This window comes from Gossypium arboreum, chromosome 12, assembly GCF_025698485.1.
Source record: "Gossypium arboreum isolate Shixiya-1 chromosome 12, ASM2569848v2, whole genome shotgun sequence".
Classification (NCBI taxonomy): domain Eukaryota; kingdom Viridiplantae; phylum Streptophyta; class Magnoliopsida; order Malvales; family Malvaceae; genus Gossypium; species Gossypium arboreum.
In genome coordinates, this window is record NC_069081.1 from 89,627,565 (window position 1) to 89,650,737 (window position 23,173).

Here is a 23,173-nt window from a genome sequence, read left to right on the forward strand (position 1 = left end):
GAGACGGGAAATTTGAAACCTAAATTGTCTAGAGTAACGATAGAAGTGTCTAGTCCATTGGGGAAGACTATGTTAGTGAATCAGATATGTCAAAGATGTCCATTAATGATTCAAGATAAAATCTCTTCTGTTGATCTGTTGATTATGCCATTCGACAACTTTGATATTATACTGGGAATGGACTGGCTGTCGGAACATGGAGTAATTTTAGACTGTTATAAAAAGAAGTTTACTGTTTAGAATGAGAATGGTGATCAGATTGAAGTAAATGATATTCGGACCAATGGATCAGTTCGTGTTATTTCAGCAATTAAAGCTAGGAAGCTTCTTTATCAAGGATGTAATGTTTTCTTAGCATATGTAATTAATTCCGATTCAGATGAGAGTCAGTGCAGTAAAATTCGAATTGTATGTGAATTTCCTGATGTATTCCCTAAAGAGTTACTTGGATTACCTCCTGATTGGAAAGTTGAATTTGTGATTGAAGTATACCCGGGTACGGATCCAGTGTCAATACCTCCATATCATATGTTACCAATTGAGCTGAAGGAGTTGAAGGTACAGCTGCAAGATTTATTGGATTGAGGTTTTATACGACCTAGTACACCACTGTGGGGAGCTCAAATGTTATTTGTTAAGAAGAAAGATGGTTCGATGCAGTTATATATTGATTATCGACAGTTGAACAAAGTGACCTCAAGAATAAATACACGTTACCTCGATTGATGATTTATTTGATCAATTAAAAGGAGCCTCTGTGTTTTCAAAAATTGATTTAAGATCGGGTTATTATCAGTTAAAAGTGAAGGAAAGTGACGTACCAAAGACAGCGTTTCGAACTCGGTATGGGCATTATGAATTCTTGGTGATGCCATTTGGGTTAACAAATGTTCCGGCTGCTTTTATGGATCTTATGAACCGGATTTTTCAACCGTACTTGGACCAATTTGTAGTAGTCTTTATTGATGACATTTTGGTATGTTCTAAGTCTGAATCTAAACATGATCAGCATCTTTGAATTGTTTTGCAAACGTTACGAGAGAAATAATTGTATGGGAAATTGAGTAAATGCGAATTTTGGCTGTCAGAGGTAGTATTTCTTGGTCATGTGGTATTAGCAGAAGGAATTAGAGTGGATCCAAAGAAAATTAAAGCAATTGTACAGTGGAAAACTCCTAAAAATGTGTCAGAGGTACGTAGTTTCCTTGGATTGGTTGGATACTATCGAAGGTTCGTGAACAGATTTTCAAAATTAGCTTTATCGATTACGAAATTATTACAAAAGAATGTTCCATTTGTTTGGAATGAGCAGTGTCAAAAAAGTTTTGAAACATTAAATTAGATGTTAACAGAAGCACTAGTGTTAACTTTACCAGAGTCAGGAAAAGATTTCATTGTGTATAGTGATGCTTCCTTAAATGGTCTCGGATGTGTATTGATGCAAAGTTGGAAAGTGATAGCTTATGCTTCAGAACAATTGAAACCGTATGAACGTAATTATCTGACTCATGATCTGGGGCTAGTAGGTGTTGTTTTTGCTCTGAAGATCTGGAGGCATTATTTGTACAGAGAGAAATGCTATATTTACACTAATCATAAAAGTCTCAAGTATCTTCTGTCATAGAAAGAATTGAATTTGATACAGCGTCCGTGGATAGAACTTTTAAAAGATTATGATTGTGTTATTGACTATCATCCGGGTAAAGCTAACGTGGTAGCTGATGCATTGAGTAGAAAAGCTGCAATCGAATTATGAATAATGTTTGCACAGCTTAGTATTAGTGATAATGGAGGCTTATTGGCTGAATTAAAAATGAAACCAAAGATGTTTGAACAAATCAAGTTAGCTCAGTTAGAAGATGATAAGCTAATGAAGAGAAAAGAAATGGTTCAGAGTGGTGTAGCAGAGAATTTCAGCATTGATAACATGATTGTTTGAGATTTCGTAATCAGATTTGTGTTCCGAATGTTTCAGGATTGAAAGAGTTAATACTCCAAGAAGCACATGACAGTTTATTCTCATTACATCCTGGAGGAACGAAAATGTACCGAGGTTTACTAGAACTGTATTGGTGGCCAAGTATGAAGAGGGATATAGTGGAATTTGTGGCTAAATGTTTGACATGTCAGCGAGTTAAAGCTGAACATCAGGTTCCAACTAGTTTACTCCAACCTATTAATATTCCTGAGTGGAAATGGGACTGTATCACAATAGACTTTGTAACCGGGTTACCATTGTCAGTAAGTAAGAAAAATGCTATTTGGGTTATTGTTGAACGGCTTACAAAGTTAGCCCATTTTATAGCAATCAGAACAGATTGATCACTTAAAAAACTTACAGAAACTTATATCTGGGAAATTGTGAGACTACATGCAATTCCTGTATCGATAATTTTAGATCGAGATCCACGGTTTACATCGAGATTTTAGAAACAGTTGCATGAGTCTCTTAGTACTCGACTTCATTTTAGTACAGTTTTTCATCCACAGACCGATGGGCAGTCAGAACGAGTCATTCAGAATTTAGAAGACATGCTTCAAGCTTGTATCATTGATTTTGAATTAGGTTGGGAATGTTACTTACCATTAGTCGAATTTGTGTATAATAATAGTTTCCAATCAAGTATTCAAATGGCACCGTATGAAGCTCTATATGCTAGGAGATGTCGATCACCAGTTTGTTGGACAGAGTTGAATGAGAAGAAAATGATTGGACCAGAATTAATTCAAGAAACAGAAGGTATTGTTAAAAAGATTAGAGAAAGATTGAAAGTAGCTTTTGATAGGCAGAAATCATATTGTAACACCCCATACCCGGCCCAGACGTTATGGCCGAATCTGACGTGCCACATTGGAGTTGAAAACCCACGTTCCGTTTTAGTGTTTTAAAACCATACATTTTATTGAGTTAACAAAGTGTATGGAAGCGGGCACCGTGTAGGTATTCGAGACAGAGGAGGTGAGCCATGAAGGCTGCTTAAGTACCAAGCTCTTTAATTGGATCCAATCCTAGACATGCCCACAACCATAGCCACACTTTGTTATATCGAGTTTAAATTTGTTTAAGTGGACGTCTTTGATAAATCGATTAATCGTGGTGTTGAGATATTTTGAAAACAAGTATCATTTTGAAAACACGTCCTAAGTCTAGCCCATTTGAATAATTATTAACCAATTTTAAAGTTATTAAAATTAAAATAATCCCGAAAAGAAATAAAAGAAAAGTTAAAATTGGCCTTATTACAACCCAAAAATAAATAATAGTTAAAGGAAATTAAATGGAAACCAACACTTTATTTAAAGCCCAAGACGATCACCGTGGCCACTCTGAATCCCTCCGCCCAAGTCCCCACATCAAGGCTCACCGCAAGGTTAAGGAAAGGGGGTGAGTTTGGAAACTCAGTGCAACAAGCCCTTTCGAGCCCAAAACAATAACTACTGTTGGGTCTAAGCCCAAATCCAATCTCAATCATGCATCGGGTCAGTAGCCCTTTTCATATTTCATATTTCATAATCTTGGTCAAGCCTTTTCAAATTTCATATTTCATAATCTTTGGTCAAGCCTTTTCATATTTCATATTCGGGTCAAGCCTTTATCAGAAATCAGTATGGCCCTTAGGCCCATTTCAATGTCACATATAATTTCAATGAAAGAATGCAACCCATTTGGGGAGACTACTCAACCCACCATCCGCTACTCTCCACCCGTACCAACCAACACACCATGTGGGGATTAACTCGACCCACCCCGCCAAACTCTCCTTCGGCAAAGATAGTCTTTATCATATAACCGAGGCCTAGCCTCTTTTAATAATCGGGCAAAAGCCCTTTCAATAATCGGGCATAAGCCCTTTTATAATCGGGCATAAGCCCTTTTGATAATCGGGGCATAAGCCCTTTTGATAATCGGGCATAAGCCCTTTTGATAATCGGGCATAAGCCCTTTTGATAATCGGGGCATAAGCCCTTTTTCACTTCTGCATCCATATAAAACCCAACCCAATGCATTTATGATTACCTCATGTGCATATCATACATATCATGTGCATATCATACATTTCATGTGCATATCATACATACCATATTTATCAAAATCCCATGTATTAAAATCATACATAAACCTTAGGGGTATAATGGTCATTTTTACCTAGGGCAAAACGGTCATTTTCATATTATAAGGGTAATCTCGTAATTTTACCAAAAATTAGGGTTTCCATGTTCATTAACGATTACTAACAATCCATGGGTGCAAACCGTAATTCTGGCCCATTTTTAGCGAAATCGAGTTATTGGGCCTAAAACCCCTAATGGGCCTTACTTAGCCAATTTCGTCATCTAGGCCCATTTAGCCTATATTCCATAACGGTTTTAATAGTCTTATCATGCCATATAACGATTTCTTTTCTACCAATTTTACCCAAATGGGCCCGAAGCCCAATGGGCCCCACTTGACCCTCGAGGCCCAACTTACCAAGAACGCCAAAAATCACATTCTTACCGCTTCCATCGTTCTCGATCACCGCCTCATCGATTCTAACTAACTAGTGAGCGTCATTGCTCATAAGTCCTCGAAATGCCAGAATTTCGGCATTTCGGCTTTTCGGCATTTTATTGCTTTAAGCTATGAAAGGGTTCGTTACACACCTGATTTGCGATATTCCTTGACGAGATCTCCTACACGATTTCTCCTATAATCAATTGTTAAATAGATCAGCTCGCAATAATTGAACCAAATTAAGAACTTTCCAATATTAACACTTACACATTCGCCACCATCCATAATGGCCTTAGGCACCTTACCTTTGTCGCGATTGACGACTAGGCCTAGCTACTCCGTGATCCAAGCTACTCCAAATCGACACTACACCTTGCTGCTCCTTCAATAAATAAACCAAAAATATTAAAAGAAGACCCCATAGAGTCTATGCCCATATTCGCCATCTCCTAAACTTGGAGTTTGCTTTTGACCAAAGCTACACTAGGAATTGTTTAGAGTTTGAACACTTACCACGCTCTTTCTCCTCTTGAATCTGGATGCCTAAAAGGTAAGGGAATCGAACGCCAACTATTGAGAAGGAAGAAAAGGTTGCTGGTCACAAAGAATCGGCACCCCTATCTTCATCGATTCACTTTTTGCGGCACTTCGCAAAAAATAGAGATAAGGGAAAACAATGGTGAATGAAAGGAAATAGTGGGCTGATTTGAAAGAAAGAAAAAAGAAGAAAATTGAGTAGAAGGGAGGTAGATTCGGCTGAAAAGAAAGAGAGAAAAGCTACACACCAAAGAATAAAATCGGCACAACTAAGACCCTAATGCCGAAATTACTAACCTAATACCCTCTCGCCAAAATCCCTCTCCAAACTCCCTTATTCGCCAACTCTATCTCCATATCACATCCCTAAAATCTCTCCCTTATCCCTCCTTAATTTATGCATTTGACTTGATCCAACTCTCTCCTCTTGTAGAATCCACTCGGGTTCCAACACTTACCCTTCCCGCACAAAAATAAATACTCCTATTTGCCAACACAGGAATCGATCCTGTGTCTTCCCCAACACTTACACGCCACCTTTAAAGCTCCCTAGTGGCGCCACTTAGCCACTTTGCCGGAGGATCTTTTGTGATACACTTTACCCACAACTTAATATAAGGGCACCTAGCCGTAACCCCTAACTCCTAAGTCCAAAATTTAAAAATTCCACCGGGTTTTGGCCAACTCATGGGCCTTCCATAAGCCCATTTACATACCCAAATTATGAATTCCATCATCACCTACCAAATTTTAGAAATTTACTTAAAATATCAAGAATCGCGAAAAACCCGAAAATCAGGATGTTACACATATGCAGATCAGAAACGTCAGGACATTGAGTACTCAGTTGGAGACAAAGTATTTCTCAAAGTCTCTCCTTGGAAGAAAATTTTGAGATTTGGTCGGAAGGGTAAATTGAGTCCACGGTATATTGGACCGTATGAAATTATAGAAAGAATTGGACCAGTAGCATACCGTTTAGCTTTGCCTCCTAAATTATAGAAGATTCATGATGTTTTTCATGTTTCCATGCTAAGAAGATATAGATCTGATCCTTCTCACGTGATTTCAACTGAAGATATAGAAATTCAACCTGATTTGTCATATGAAGAAGAACCAGTTAAGATACTGGCACGTGAGGTAAAAGAACTACTTAATAAACGAGTTCCCTTAGTAAATGTACTAAAAGTCATAACATTGAAGAGGCAACATGGGAACAGGAAGATACAATGAGATCTCAATACCCCCATCTCTTTTCAAGTAAATTTCGAGGACGAAATTTATTAAGTGGGAAGAAATGTGAAATTTACGGGTATCGAAAATCGAGTTTCTGGTTTATTATTTCAGAAAATTAGGTTCGTAAATATTTATTAGAAATATTTACGAAGTTAGTAGTGTAGTTAATAAGATTTTGGCTAAGTAAATTAGCTTGAATTAAGGCTAATTTAGTGAAAGGACTAGATTGAATAAATGGTAAAAGTTGAATTGTGGAGTAGAGAAAAGTCAAAGGACTAAATTAGTAAATAAACCATAAGGGGACAAATGTGTGGTATAAAATTTATACATTTGTAATAATTGTATTTATACAAATGTAATATATATATTTACTTATACTTTAAGTATAAGATATTTATTAATTATAATATATTATATTAACTATTAATTAATTAAAACATAAAATAAATAAAAAATAAAGAAACAAAAGAAAGAGAACAGAGAAGGTGGAACGAAATAGGAAAGAAAAAGAAAGGAGAAAAGAAAAAAGGAAAATTAGGGTTTTAAAGCTTGAAGCTTAATTTGGTAAGTCAATTTAGTCCATTTTAATGCAATTTTTATGTTTTTGGAGTCCTAGAGACAAATATTACTTGATGTAAGTGGAAAATTTGAAAGTTAGATGATTTTTAGACATGGATGATTTTTAGACATGGGTTATGTTGAACAAATTGTTGAAATAGGGATTTAATTGAATGAATTTCAAGTTAGAATTGATTAAGGGATTAAATTGTAAAGGAAGCTATAAGTTTTATGTTTGAGGGACTAAATTGAAAGAAATTGAGATGAATATTGATGGATAAGTTGAGTGTGATAGGAAAATTGAATAGATTTGAAGTGTAAATTGAGTAGTAAAAATCAATAAATTAGTTTGGATCAAATTGAAATTGAGGTTTGAATTGAATAGAAAATTCAATTAGTTATTATAAATTGTTAATGTATTAATAGTATAAATTGTTTAATTTTCGTAGCTAACGTAGCACTGGAGACATCGACGAAGAAAGGAAAAGAGAAGGTTGATGATCGCGTGATTCGTAACAAGTAATAAATATTTATAATGAAGATCAAACCTAGACTAACATTATCACGACGAAAAGACAAGCGCATCTATCGAACAATAGTATAGTAACGGTAAGACCGGGATATCGTACCCAAGGGAACCAAAAGTACCAGTAATAACTATCTTTTTATTATCTAGCCTAGGAATAAAAGGATTTGTTTATTAAACTAATTATCTAAACTAATTAACTAATTTAATTAAAGCGAAGAGAAAATTTGGAAAAAGGCTTGAAGAGAAGCAATTGAAAAAGACAACACCCAATGAGGAATTCACCTAGATTTCACTTGTCATCTGACTCTGAACCAGACGATTTATTCACTTGACTTGATCCGTGAGACTCCCTAACCTATGTTATTATCGCTTTTGAGACTAATAACGTCTAACCTTCAGTTGAATTAATCAAAATTTCTTTCTTAATTAAAACCCCTAGGGAAGCAGTAAATCACTCTATGGACTCCCATATTAGGTTTCACCCTAAATTGGCAAAATCTCGTAACCCTATTTCTAGGCGTTCGATCAACTCCGCTTAATTATGCCAAATCTACTTTTAGGCAGGGTCTATTTCTCCTCTGCATAAGCACATCAAATCATGAATTAATACCCGGAATATTAACTCAAGCATTAAGAACACATAATTAAGAACAAATCAAGTATTTATCATACAGTTCAGATAATAATAACAAGATCCATCATAGGTTTTATCCCCCTTAGATATCTAAGGGGTTTAGTTCATAATAAAATAAGAGTACATCTCAAAAGTATAAAAATAACAAAACATGAAGAAAACTCTAAAACCCCTGAAGGAATTCTGAGAGAGATCTTCAGTCTTGGAGTAGCTCCGGATTTTGGGATGGATCGTCTGGCTTCCTTCAAGTAATTCCTGGCATGTGATTCTGTATTCCAGAAAAGTTCTGGAAGAGGCCCCCTCTCTGGGTCATACTTAGGGTGTTTATATAGGCTTTGGATTTGTTTTCTTCCTCCCTAAGTACCTTTTTCCGTGTAAAATACAACTTTTTGAAAAGGGACACGTCCATGTGCTACAACCGTGTGACGTGATTGCCAGGCCGTGTTCGATCCGTTAAATTGCCACGACCATGTGGGCTCAATGGCCAGGCCGTGTGAATTGTGTAAACCTTGGTCGACACCCCTGAAGGCCACGGGCGTGTGAGATGCCCGTGTGGCAAGGCTTAGGCCGTGTGATCTTCTCGATTTGGTCTGTTTTGTCCCTTTTTAGCTCGTTTTGGCTCATTTTGACTCTTGGTGCTCTCCTGAGTACAAAACATGAAATAACTGGATTAATAGCACCAAAATCCACAAATCTAGTAGTAAACATCCATAAATATGCTAAGTATTTGGGGTAAAACTATGTATAATTTGGCGTTTATCAAATACCCTTACACTTAAGCATTTGCTTTTCCTCAAGCAAAACTCTCATTTACTGCTAGAATTCATTCTTTTCAATCACATGATTAGTATTGATAATGTTACAAACTATTCCATGGAAAATTATACAGTGAGAATTTAACTAGAGGGGCATTAAAAGCCTCAAACAATCTAAATCGGATATTTTGATAATAAAAATCATAGGTAATCTCCTTCCTCTAAGTAATCAACTTTAGTCCTAAATATATAAGAGATGACATCCTCACTAAAGATTCACTCAAATCACTCAAAGTGTTTAAGGTTCAAGATTAAGCACTCGATTGTCTAACATGAAAAGTTATTACCATAGGCTTGCATGAAAATCAAATCTCCACCACTTGTAAATGATATGATACACTAATCAAAAGGTCTTTGCATGGTTGTAATGGGGTTTAGGTTACAGGTATAGATATAAGCTGAAGAACAGGGGTTAGAATCGAGATAATTTCAATATGTTACCCCACTATCAAAAACTTAATTACTGAACCACAAACAAATATCTAGAACTATTTTACATGAGTTCATGACAACTTTAGCTTGCTGAGAATTACATTTTTTTTTAAGAACAAATCAAGTCAATACAATACAAAAATCATACTTCATGATTCAGAAACAAAAAATGGGAACATAGTGAGGTAATAATATTAAATTTAATCTCGATAAAAAGGTAAATTAAGTAAGAGGATTTCAACAATAATGGGTTAATGGGTTAATGATAAGGGTTAATCAATAAAAAAGGTTAGTAGGCTCAAAGAGGGTTTGCTAAGCATTTAATTATGTGAGAAGGCTTTTTATGGAGTAAATGGGTTAAATACTAAGTGCCTTTATCATCTCAATATATCACATCATACGTGTGATCTCGAAATGTATAACCGAAGCAAGTTCTAGAATAACAGTTCAATGTTGACACACTCAAACCACAAAAGAAGTGAGCAAGAAAGAAAGCTATATGCTCAAAAGGCTCAAAAATCTCACCAAAAATTTGGGTTTTTGATGTCATTTCTGTATACTTAGGATTTCAAGATAACACCTCAATTTAGGAGAAATAGTCTAAAAATTTTATTTCACAAAATATCAACTTATCATGCTCGATTCTTTAAGGTCCTATAATCAAATAATCATGCATAATTCCCTTGGTCTAATTCACGACATATCAACAATAATTATAGATCAATCAGAATTCATTCTATCAATATTATGAGAAAATCACTTAAGCACAAGACCAAATTCAGGAATTTGAGAATAATGCAAAAAGTTAGGTTTCATGTTCACCCCCCCAACACTTAAGATGCACATTGCCCTCAATGTACAGAGATAGAGTATTCAAAATAAAGAAAATCATAAGAGGAAAGGAGGTGAAACTCCTTGTTATATGGATGTGGAGCTTGATTCTGAGGATGGAGTGTTCGAGGAAAGTGGTAGCTGCCATTGTTCTTGGCTAGATGAAGAAATTGGGTAGTTGAACATGGCACTTGTGAGGTATTGTTTCCCTTTTGTTTCCTCATTCCGTAAAATATTCCTAGAAGCTTTGCTTGGAAGTCTGTAGAATCATGAAGAGCTTATTAAGAGTTGGTGTGGAAAAGAGCGTAGTGGAATTACTTGTTAGAAATACCAGAAAATGGAAAAAAATAAAATTTACTAATATAGATATGTCTTTCAAAATAAAATAATAAAATTGAAATGAAAATAAAAATCAAAAGAAAAATAAAAATAAAATAAATAAAATAAAATAAAAATGAGAATAAATAAAAAAATAGGAGGATTCAATGATCCTCGTCAACGGGGCCCTCAGGTGGTGGTGCTGGAGTGGCGATGTGAAAGTGCTGGCACAGCTGCTGCATCATGGCCTACATATCGTCCATCTGTCAGTCCCGTTGTAACGTTCCCGTACCCAAGACCATCGCTGGAGTCGAGCATGAGGTGTTAACGGACTTAATTCATTAATTAAACAGCTTAAACAATTTATTTTAGAATTTCCAGACAAGCTGGCTAACTGCGTCACAGTCACTAAAAATCCATATCTCAAGTTACAAAAGTCAAAATCCAATTCCGTAAATTTTCCCTGAAAATAGACTCATATATCTACTTACTAAATTGTTTCTAGAATTTTTGGTTGGGCCAATTAGTACAGTTTATTAGTTAAAGTCTCCCCTATTTTAGGGTTTGGCTACGCTGACCCCTGTGTATTACGGATCAGATATATCCCTGTCCAGAGTTTCAATAACTATGCTGTTTGTTTCTCACAAAATTAGACTCAATAAGGATTTCAGACATGTAAGTTACAACTCCTAATTGTTTTTGTACAATTTATGGTGAATTTTTAAATTTAGAACAGGGGATTCAGAAATTGCTCTGACCCTGTTTCACCAAAACGTAAATATTTCATAAAATACAACTCTTTTACCTATTTTGTTTCTTCCACATGAAAATATATTCATTAATCTTAAATTACATATTTTATTCATCATCTAATTCTATCTCTACTATTTTTAGTGATTTTTCAAACTCACGTCACTGCTGCTGTGTGATTCTGTTTTATAGCCAATTTCACCATTTTATGGATTTCCATAGATTAGTTAGCACATAAAGCATACGTGTTATCAAATATAATCTCGGTTAGCCACTCCAATAGCTAATCATTCTCAAACATTTCCATGCCATCCATGAGCTATATCATAAGATTATATACACAAAAGGATTATAATGCTATACATGCCATATTCCCAAAATATGCAAGCCACCATACCGAGATGGTCCGTTGATAGTGTGAGCGTGCCTCCGACCGTCCTGATCTCCAAACCGGCTTGTCAAAACTACAAGGAGTGGAAGGGAGGGAGTAAGCATAAATGCTTAGTAAGTTCACTTGCAAATAACAAATAACTTAACAAAGCAATTATACCAACCAACATTAGCATAATATCACCAAAACATATATCACATTTCTATTCATCATTCATCGTCTTACTACATTATTGTTCTCGTATCAAGTCTCAACCCGAGGGTTAAGTACATACCTATCCAAAGTTCACATTCCACAACACTTACAAATACGTCACTTGCATCTTGAGTATTCTTCCATTTCACTAGAATTTTACCCGTTGAACATATCGGAATATAACTCAGATACATGGAAATTTTCCACATAAGTGCCACATATGTAGCCAAGCTACCATGTAACCCGCCCATAAGTGAACTCGGACTCAACTCAACGAGCTCGGATGCCTAGTTACATCTCACGAACTCGGACTCAACTCAACGAGTTCGGATGCCCAAATATCCTAATCTATTCCTAAGGTTCAACGGGACTTTCCTTGTTCGCACTCCTTTACTATTCTCCTTAGAATACCAATGACGATACTTCGGTAGTCTTTCACATTTTTCACATAATTCATAAAATTTTTGCATGTTGTCCAACAATGACCACAAAGCATAGAATTACATGATAACAATCATAATATCGTATAAATAGCATTAAATCATTTAAAATAATGGTTATATTACAATATTTACATATGAACTTACCTCGATACAAAATGAGAATAGTCGAGCCTATTCCTCGTAAACTTTATTTTTCCCCCGATCTCGACTCGAATCTCTTTTCTCTTGATCTATAATACCAAATTAATTTATTTAATACACACATTCATCAAAACAGCCTTTAATACGAACTTTGGTAAAATTACCATTTTGCCCCTAAACTTTCACATATTTACACTTTTTCCCCAAGGCTCGTAAATTAAACCTCATCCTATTTTCTTATATTTTATGACATGCTGATCATTTTTCCCTTCTATAGTAACATCAAATTCACACTCTAACATGTACTTATGAATATTAGGTATTTTTACTGATTATGTCATTTTACTCGTTTTTACGAAAAATCACTTAGCAAAAGTTGTTTAACACAATCTAAAACTTCATATTCTACCATAAAACATCAAAATTCATACATATCATCCATGGTTAAAATTTTAAATATAAACCCTAGCTCAAAATATTGGTAGAAATAGGTAAACCGAGCTACGAGGATTTCAAAAATGTAAAGAACATTAAAAATGGGCACAGAAATCACTTACAATCAAGGCTTAAAAGTGTTGAAACCCTAGCTATGGTGGAGAGTAAAATTTTGCAGCAACTTATGGAGAAGATGATCATTTTTGTGTTATTTTTCCCATTTTATTTCATTTAATATTCAAATGACCAAAATGCCCTTCCTTACTAAACTTTCAAAAATTTCATCCACGTCCAATTTTTGTCCATAAACTTATAAATTGGTAAAATTACTATTTAAGACCTCCTAATTAATATTTCAAAGCAATTTCATACTAGAAACTTCTAGAATGAAAGTTTTGTAACTTATTCAATTTAGTCCCTAACTTCAAATTAAGCATTTTATGCATAAAATTTCTTCACGAAATTTTCACACAATCATGCAATCATATCATAGACCTCAAAATAATCATAAAATAATTATTTCTATCTCAGATTTATGGTCTCGAAACCACTATTCTGATTAGGCCCTAATTTGAGATATCACACCCGTCGCCAATCTCGCTCATGAATCATCTCGAACTGTGTAGTGCAATACTGCTCGAAGTGGGCGAGTTGGTCGAAAAGATGTGCCAATGAAGTAGCTGCATGAACTGGTCGTTCCCTAGGTTGCGCGGTGGAAGGCTTCTCATGCTGTGGGGGAACATCATCAAGGATGTCCTCAAGATCCTCCTTATCAATGGCATGCGAGAGACGATACTAAGGAGGATCGGTCCCACGCTGGTGCTCGATCATCCTTATGTGTAACATAGTCGTGATGCCCTGTGGGAACATCTGACCTATCAGGGTAAGCACTGATGACTGGGCCACGGTGTTGAGGAGGCCGAAGTGTCTGGCAAGGCGCGTCACGTAGGGGCCGATAGAGATCACTCCCTTCCTATGCCGCTCGGTCTAATGGAAAATGGCGAAAGCAATGAAGTAGGTCAAGTCAGTCACGTGTACATTCGCCATGCATCATAAATAGTACGCGTCATGGGTGTTGACGACGCCGGTGCTCTCTCTCCTTTTTGTCAAGGTGTGTGCCAATATGGCATGGAGATACAGTAGGGAAGGGGGAAGAGCTGAGGCCTTCGAGCGGCTGGGGTCGTAGGTGGAAGAGAGTGGTACCAAAGCCTTCCAGCACAAGGAGGAGGAGATGTGGATATTGCGTGGTTGTGCATTCATGTCCTCCTCCTCCATAAACTCATCAGTGTAAAGTCCTAGAGCAACTCCAAACTATAGGACACTCATCGCACGAACTAGAACGTCTAATCGGAAGTGAATGGTGTCTGGGTCGTCATTGTTCGTCATCACCACCTGTAAATGAAAAGTAGAGCATAATTCTAAAGTTTGCTCTAAATAAGTGGGCTCGGTAATAGCAAAGAACCGTTCCCATGGGTCTGTGGACAAGAGGGCGCGGATGGCATCAGCGATTTGGACTTACTCTACGGCAGCACAGTTGATGCAGTGACCTGTGGTGATGGGTCGTGCGCGTAGTATCTAAAATAGCTCCTCCTGCGAAGCTTGCGGAAATTTAAGGAACGGGTGCCGAACTTCGGCTGTAGTACGTACCGAGAAAGAACCCGGTCCCCTACGTCTCTTTGAGGAAGGGACTGCAGCCTTCTTGCCTCTTGATGACGACATAATGTACCTGAAAATACATGAGCATTGATAGAATCCAAGATGCATCAGTAATTAAGCAATAGGCCTAAAATTAGTATATGCTATTTAGTAGCTTAAACAAGTCAAATATAGAAAATTCTAAAGCAAATTCCTAACTTTTCTAAAACATATTTGTAATAGTAACAATATCTATGCAAAGCATGTAGAATACTAATGTAGCAACACAAATTGGAAAAATAAGGTTGAGAAAGCGAATCAAAGGCTGTTATAAGGCGGTGCACGGGCATGCGGTGGCGAGCACGGGTGTACGACGCGGAGAGGAAGCTGTGTGGTGGGAAAATAGAGGGTATAAGGAGGGGAAAATAGGGATTAAAGTAAGGGGAGTGGATTTGAGGGTGGTTTGGGGGTTGAGGAAGTGAGAATCTGAGGAATGGTGGCCGGAATAGGGATTAGGGGTTGGGGGAGGGTAGATTTCGGCTAGGGTTTTGAAAGGAGGAAGAAGATGAACAGTGGTTTGTTTATATAGGGGAGGGTAACACGGCCTAGGGTCGTGCCCGTGTACTTTAAGGGTGAGCCCGTGTTTTTCGAATTTTTTGAGTTAGGTCATGCCTGGCTACTATCACACGCCCTTGTGTCTTAGGCGTGTGTCAAACACGGCCATGTCACACCATCGTGCCTAGCTTTATTCGCGTCTCCCACGCCCTTGTTTTATGGTAGCACGCCCATGTATTGTTGTACACGGCTGAATGGCACGGGCGTGTCGCACGCTCGTGTCAAAGAAACAGAATCGAGCCTTGTCCCTAGCACGCCCGTGGTTTTCTATCCCCACACCCGTGTTTTTCCTATCAAGTTCACCCACAGCCATGTCGCACGGCCATGGGATTTATCGCACCCCGTGTTTTGGGGAAATCATGTCCTGATTCAACACGGCCGTATCGTACTGCTGTGGCTCTTCCCCCGTTTGGCCACGGCTTTAGGCACGCCCATGTGCTTGGCCGTGTGTGCTGAAAAACTTTGCAATTCAAAGACTAAGTTAATTGATTCGAAGTGTGAGAAGTTAAAAATAAAGAAATCAAAATATGTTAGTGCTCGGGTTGCCTTCCGAGAAGCCCTTATTTATAGTCTAAGCTTGACTTACCTCTCCGTTGATTTATCATGGTAGTTTGAGGAGTTCATACTCCTCGTTCCTGCTGTTAATCTTAAAATAAGGTTTTAATCGGGTGTTGTTTACCTTAAAAGTGCCGAACTTGGGATGACTCACCTCAACTATACTGAATGGGAAAATACTGAGTACCGTAAGAGGAATTTCCTCATTTGGTGTGGTAGTGACAATGTGGGGATTTGCGGCATCCAGTAAGACTTTATCGCCAACCTGAAGTTGATTAAGAGAGGTATCGAGATTGTTTTGGCATAGTTTCGGTTTATCACGTGTTCTCGATTTGTGTGCTCTCCATTCATCTAGCTCCTCTATTTGAAGCCTTCGTTCCTCATGGGTGTCTTTGTTCTCTACATGATAATAGTGCACTGTCTCCATTGTCTTGGTTAGAGGGGGTTCCTGCAAGGATGATTGAGTATTAGTTTTATCATCAACAGGTTTTATAGCGTTATCTTGAGTTTTAGAGGTTTTGACTGAGTCGCGTGCTTGAAGTGTTACTACGTCGTCACCTGCACGAAGTGTTAGCTCTCCTGTGCCTACATTAATAATGGTTCTGGCAGTTGCTAAAAAGGGTCGTCCTAAAATTAAAGGTACCTCGTTATCCTCATCCATATCTAAGACGACAAAGTCTACTGGGTAATAAACTTATCAATTTTAACGAGAACATCTTCAATAATACCCTTAGGAAATCTAACTGTTTTGTCAGCCAATTGTATGCTCATCCTAGTCTATTTGGGTTTACTGAGACTGAGTCGTTTAAACATTTAATAGGGCATAACATTCATACTTGCCCCTAGACCAGCTAAAGCATTATTCACAGATAAACTACCAATTAAGCAAGGAATTGTAAAACTCCATGGATCTTTCAATTTGTTAGGTAGCTTATTCTTTAGAATAGCTGAGCAGACTGCATTGAGTTCCACATGCGATGTAGCGTCTAATTTCCTTTTATTGCTCAGAAGTTCCTTTAAGAATTTTGCTGTATTGGGCATCTGTGAAAGAACTTCAATAAAAGTAAGTTAATATGTAATTTCTTTAAGATTTTGACAAACTTACCGAATTTTTCTTCTATTCTATCTTTCGTCATCGCTTTAGGATATGGCACACGAGGTTCATGATTCATACTTACCTATTTGGGATCATTATTGTTTACCTCTTCTCGTCCTTTGTTCATAGTGTTGTTTTGCTGTATTTCTAGCTCGGGTGCAATGAGTCCGTCCTTATTTTGACTGCTAATTACATTGAGGTGTTCCCTAGGATTAGGTTCAATATTACTTGGCAAGCTACCTTGTGGTTGTTCAGAGATTAGTTTGGACAGCTGGCCTATCTGAGTTTCTAGTCCTTGGATCGATGCTTGTTGATTCTTAAATGTTGTCTCGGTATTTTAGAAACGGGTTTTCGACGCCGAGATGAATTTAGAAACATCTCTTCAAGGTTTGGTTTCTTCTTTTGTTGATAAGGTGGCTGTTGAAAACCCTGAGGATTTTGGGGCTTGTGATTCCCTTGACCACTCTAGGAGAAATTTGGGTGGTTCTCCAACCTGCATTATAGGTATTACTGTATGGGTTATTTTGAGATCTAAAGTTATTGTTACCCATATAGTTGACTTGTTCTTCTTCAATTGTAGAATTGAAGGATTGGTAGTCTGTATGCACACCTCCTCCACTTGAGTCACACCTCATTACTGGATGTACCTGCGTAGAACCAAGAAAACTATCAATCTTTTTATTGAGAAGTTCTACCTAATTAGAGAGCATGGTGATTGAATCGATGTTATAAATGCTGGCTATTTTTGTTGGCTTTGTCCTCATAACTTGCCACTGATAGTTGTTTAGTGACATCTCCTCTATGAATTCATAGGCATCTTCCGGTGTTTTATTGTTGATGGTTCCGCTAGCAGCTGCGTCAATCATTTGTCTTGTCGAGGGATTCACACTATTGTAGAACGTTTGAACTTACAGCCAAAGCGGTAACCCATGGTGAGGGCACCTTCTCAGTAAGTCCTTGTATCTCTCCCATGAATCGTAAAGTGTTTCTAAATCCATCTGCACAAAAGAAGAAATATCATTACGTAATTTAGCTGTTTTAGCTGGCGAAAAATATTTTAGTAAAAATTTCTCGATCATTTGTTCCCAAGTAGTGATAGACCTTCATGGTAACGAGTTCAACCACTGCTTGGCTTTTTTTCTCAGTGAAAAGGGAAACTGAAGACGAATGGCATCATCAGAAATGCCATTGATTTTGAATGTATCGCAAAATTCAAGAAAAATTACCTAGTGCTTATTGGGATCCTCATCCTGCAAACCATAAAACTGAACAAACTGCTATATCATCTGAATTGTGTTAGGTTTTAGTTCGAAATTATACGCAGCAATAGCAGGCCTAACTATACTAGACTCAGTTCCTGTTAAATAAGGTTTAGCATAGTCATACATAATACGTGGAGCAGGATTTTGATTAGCTGCAATTGCAGGAGGTAGCTGATCGCCTGGGTTTTCGGCCATCTCTTCGGTTGGGGTTTGAGTATCGTCTTCTTGCTCGTTCTCTGTGTATCGTAAACTACACCTTATTTCTCTTTAATTTCTACGAACTGTGTGATCAATTTCTTCGTCAAAAAGTAATGGTCCTAATGGGTTTCTTCTAGTCATAAACTATAAAAACCTGCCAAGAGAGAGAAAAATTAAATTAATAAATAATAAAATAAAATAAAATTGCAAGAAAAATAAATGGCTAAAGTAATAAAAATTTAGTGTTCCTAATATTTCAGTTCCCCAGCAACGGCGCCAAAAACTTGATCACGTGATTCGTAACAAGTAATAAATATTTATAATGAAGATCAAACCTAGACTAACTATTATCACGACGAAAAGGCAAGCGCACCTATCGAACAATAGCATAGTAATGGCAAGACCGGGATATCGTACCCAAGGGAACCAAAAGTACCAGTAATAACTATCTTTTTATTATCTAGCTTTGGAATAAAATGTTTTGTTTATTAAACTAATTATCTAAACTAATTAACTAATTTAATTACAGCGAAGAGAAAATTTGGAAAAAGACTTGAAGAGAAGCAATTGATAAAGACGACACCCAAGGAGGAATCCACCTAGATTTCACTTGTTATCTGACTCTGAACCGGACGATTTATTCACTTGACTTGATCCGTGAGACTCCCTAACCTATGTTATTATCCCTTTCGAAACTAATAACGTTTAACCTTCAGTTGAATTAATCAAAATTTCTTTCTTAATTAAAATCCCTAGGGAAGCAATGAATCACTCTATGGACTCCCATAATAGGTTTCACCCTAAATTGGCAAAATCTCATAACCTTATCTCTAGGCGTTCGATCAACTCTACTTAATTATGCAAAATCTACTCTTAGGCAGGGTCTATTCCTCCTCTGCATAAGCACATCAAATCATGAATTAATACCCAGAATATTAACTCAAGCATTAAGAACACATAATTAAGAACAAATCAAGTATTTATCATACAATTCAGATAATAATAACAAGATCCATCATAGGTTTTATCCCCCTTAGGTATCTAAGGGGTTTAGTTCATAATAAAATAAGAGTACATCTCAAAAGTATAAAAATAACAAAACATGAAGAAAACTCTAAAACCCCAGAAGGAATTCTAAGAGAGATCTTCAGTCTTGGAGTAGCTCCAGCTTTTGGGATGGATCATTTGGCTTCCTTCAAGTAATTTCTGGCGTGTGGTTCTGTATTCCAAAAAAGTTCTGGAAGAGGCCCCCTCTCTGGGTCATACTTAGGGTGTTTATATAGGCTTTGGATTGGCTTTCTTCCTCCCTAAATACTTTTTTTCGTGTAAAATACAACTCTTTGAAAAAGGGACACGCCCGTGTGCCACGGACGTATGACGTGATTGCCAGGCCGTGTTTGATCCGTTAAATTGCCACGGCCGTGTGGGCTCAATGGCCAGGCAGTGTGAATCGTGTAAACCTTTGTTGACACCTCCGAAGGCCACGGGCGTGTGAGATGCCCGTGTGGCAAGGCTTAAGCCGTGTGATCTTCTCGATTTGGTTCGTTTTGTCCTTTTTTAGCTCGTTTTTGGCTCCTTTTGACTCTTGGTGCTCTCCAGAGTACAAAACATGAAATAACCGGATTAAGAGCACCAAAATCCAGAAATCTAGTAGTAAACATCCATAAATATGCTAAGTATTTGGGGTAAAACTATGTATAATTTGGCGTTTATCAGTTGACGAAGAGTAATTCAAAAACTACAGTTTGTATTTCTATAAACCGAACTTAATAGTTATTTTCTGTATTATTTATTATTTAAATTACTTGAAAAATGAAAATGAGGTAAGTATTGTCAACTTACTGTACTGATTTGAAATGTGAAATTTTAAATTGAAAAGTAACTAAAAAACCCTATTAACAGTGCCGGGATAATCGGATATAATTGGCATGCCATAGGATTGGAAGTGTTCAGGGATATTTGACCTTGAGTCGATAAGGCACCTCGTGTGTCGTCTTTATCTTATCTTGTATCGCTTAAATTTCGATGAGGTACTTTGTACCGCATCTTATTCTTATTCAAGTTATTTTTCACTTCAATCGATGAAGCACTATATGCTATACTGGTGTGTGGGTTGGATCCGTGTATCCGTCTAGGTCTGAGTTATGTTAAAAGGGGTAAACTACTGTTCTGAAGATTGAATGATACCGACTAAACTAAAAATCTTACTGGTTTTGATTCTAATGATATATGTTTTATAAAATAAAGACAATTGATTGAATATTCATGATATGTTTATTTATTAAAATCTATGGTTTAAATATAGATTTAAATTTAAGTTTTGGTTTATAGAAATACCACTGAGTGTATACTTAGCGTAAAGTTTGTTTTCGTACACAGGTTAGATACAAAAGCGACTAACAACTCAGCATCCAAGACAAGCCCGAACTCAAATACTTGGTGATGTATCTTATTTTGACAAATGGCATGTACCTAGGTTATCCTTTGGAAATTATTTTGAATGTGAAGGTTAATAGTGTAAGAATGATAATGGTTAACCCATGAATGCAAAGTTTATGTTTACAACATGGTCATTTATATAGTCTAATTTGAAGTGATTTAATTGGTACCAAAGTACACTGTCTGGAAGTTTTATGTTAAACACTTACTAATACACTCGATTTGGATCGTAACATTTTGATGATTATAATGTGAAAGGGATGTTTTTATTCATGTTTTGGATTGATTTAAAAATTGGATTTAAATTTTGCTTGTTACTAAAGTTTGCAGGGTTGGTAAACTTGAACTATAAGGTTCATTTTGAGTCCACACGGCCTGGCACACGGGCGTGTGATTAGACCATGTGAGACACACGGCCCTTACACGGGCATATGAGTAGACCGTGTGTCCTCTGCACCTAAATTTTGTAAAACAGAATGCTCAGGTTTTATGACACGAGCAGAGACACGGGCGTGTATCTTAGCCATGTAGGGTACATGACCACAGTACATAGGCATGTGCTTAGCCGTGTGAAAACTGTATGTCTGTACCGCGGTTTAGCGCATTGCACAGTACAACTTATAAGCCAGCTTTGCTGCGTAATATATGTAACTAGCAGTTTATCTGCATATTGATAGCCCCTAATACCCAGAGGGTCGTGGTTAGTCCTAATTCCTTGAGGGTCGAGGACAATGCTAATGTTCATCGTGGCCGGGCAACCCGGGATGACATCATATGGTGTGTAAGGTTGGATGAGCTTTTCAAAGTCCTATATGGTGTGATTGGTTGGATGAGCTTAATAGCTCATTGAGGTGTGATGGGGGAAGGAGAGGTGTGTTGGCTGGATGGGTAGGCTTTCTTTAACTTAACAGCATCCATATGTATCTTATTAGCTGTCTTGTGAGTGTGATTGTCTACTTATGCTTATGTGAATTCTGTGGACTCTGGACCGTGACTGTCTGACTGTCTAAAAATGTACCATTACGGTGACTGAATGGTACTTATGATTGTGTGTTCTGAGTGTGTTATTAATATGCACAAGTACTACTAATTGTTGGTATGTCTATTACGAATGTACTAATTGGTTTGGTACAACTCGTAAGTATGTTCCGTTACTAAACTGTTCATAGGTTTATTATATCTGAATCTGCTTCTGTAGTTAGATAGTTCTGACCTCACACTGAGCTTGTGTTGCTCACCCTCTCTCCTGTTTCCCCTTTCAAGTACATTTCGAAATTTGTATGCTGGACGCGATATGCGAAGGACTCGGGCAGTCTTGCGGGAAAATAAATTATTAGTCGTGAATTCAGACTTTTACTTTGATATAGAGTTTTGAAATGTAATGTTTTAATTCTGTGATACAAATTCTATTTCAAGACTTATTCATTTTTATTACCTTTCGAAAACAAAATTAAGATTGATTGGTTTTGTGAAATTTTCTCACGATTACTTTGGTGATCAATGTAACATTTCAAGTTCGGCCTAAACTCCTAGGTCAGGTTTGGGGTGTTACATGTCAATCCATCTACGTTGCCTAAGATTTAGCTCCTTCTGGATGAGGAGGTACTTGAGGCTTTTGTGAACAGTGTAAATGATACACTTCTCCCCATAAAGATAATGTCTCCAGATTTTCAGTGCAAATACCACAGTGGCCAACTCCAAGTCATGCGTCGGATAATTCGCCTCATAAGTCTTAAGATCACGAGATGCATATACAACCACCTTACTATCCTGCATCAACACACATCCCAAATTGACGTGTGGCGCATCACTATAAAGGGTGAACTCCTTTCCAGACTCTGGCTGTATCAAAATAGGGGCCTCAGTCAGTACAGTCTTGAGCATTTCAAAACTTTCTTGTTGTGCATCAGTCCATACAAAAGAAACTCCCTTACGCAGAAGCTTAATCAACAGAGCTGCGATCAAGGAGAATCCATCTACAAAACACCGATAGTAACCTACCAACCCCAAAAAGCTACAGATCTCAGACACATTCTTCGACCGTTTCCAATCCAACACCACCTCAATGTTACGAGAATCAATTGGAATCTCCTCTGTAGAAACCACATGTCCCAAAAAGGTTACTTCTCGGAGCCAGAACTCACACTTGCTAAACTTTGCATACAGCTATTTCTCACAAAGAATCTGTAGCACCACTCTCAGATGCTCATCGTACTCATCTTTAGACTTAAAATACACCAAGATATCATCGATGAACACCATAACAAACCGATCTAGGTAGGGCTGGAACACTCAGTTCATCAAATTCATAAATGCCGCTGGCATATTAGTCAAACCAAAGGGCATCACTAGGAACTTGTAGTGACCATAACGAGTCATAAATGTTGTCTTACACACATAAACCTCTTTAACCCTTAATTGATGATAACCCGAACAGAAATCGATCTTGGAAAACACAGAAGCCCCTCTGAACTAGTCGAATAGATCATCAATCCTCGGGAGTGGGTACTTATTCTTAATCGTTAGCTTGTTCAGCTGTCGATAGTCGATACACATCCTTATTGTCTCATATTTATTTTTCAAAAACAACACAGGTACTCCCCGTGGAGACACACTAGGACGAATGAACCCAC

The 23,173-nt window shown here is 37.3% G+C and overlaps 1 non-coding gene across 1 annotated transcript; it reads left to right on the forward strand.

Moving 5' to 3' along the window:
* Positions 1 to 17,565: 17,565 nt before the first annotated feature.
* LOC128286260 (small nucleolar RNA R71) lies at positions 17,566 to 17,672 on the forward strand. Its single transcript, XR_008276803.1, has one exon. It is a non-coding gene; the product is annotated as a small nucleolar RNA R71 (small nucleolar RNA).
* Positions 17,673 to 23,173: the final 5,501 nt, after the last annotated feature.